The sequence below is a fragment of the Eimeria mitis genome, genomic scaffold (assembly GCF_000499745.2).
Source record: "Eimeria mitis Houghton genomic scaffold, Emh_scaff258, whole genome shotgun sequence".
Taxonomy (NCBI): domain Eukaryota; phylum Apicomplexa; class Conoidasida; order Eucoccidiorida; family Eimeriidae; genus Eimeria; species Eimeria mitis.
Genome location: NW_013570921.1, coordinates 11,807 through 12,078, shown reverse-complemented (window position 1 = coordinate 12,078; position 272 = coordinate 11,807). Strand labels below are relative to the sequence as shown.

The 272-nt window shown below is 54.4% G+C and overlaps 1 protein-coding gene across 1 annotated transcript in view; it reads right to left on the bottom strand.

Annotated features, from left to right (window-relative positions):
• Window positions 1–272, bottom strand: part of EMH_0005680 (uncharacterized protein) — a gene marked incomplete at both ends in the record, with an annotated part of 12,040 nt that overhangs the window by 5,285 nt on the left and 6,483 nt on the right. The gene's annotated exons all lie outside the window — the stretch shown is intronic.

Genomic DNA, 272 nt, shown 5'->3' with positions numbered 1-272 from the left:
GTGAGGGGCCAGAATCTGCTTGTGCAGCAGCAAACAAATTGTCTCCTCTGCAGCAGCAGCAACAGCAACAACAGCAGCAGCGACAGCAACAGCAGCAGCAGCAACAGAAGCAGCAGCAAATAAAAATAGATGTTTCAAGCCCCAATCGCAGGCATTGCAGCAGACGCAGCACTTGGTGCAGCAACGGCGACAGCAGCAGCACAGGGAGAACCAGCAGCAGCAGCAACAGCAGCAGACAGAAAACCAGAAGCAGCAGCAGCAGGGGGCAAAAT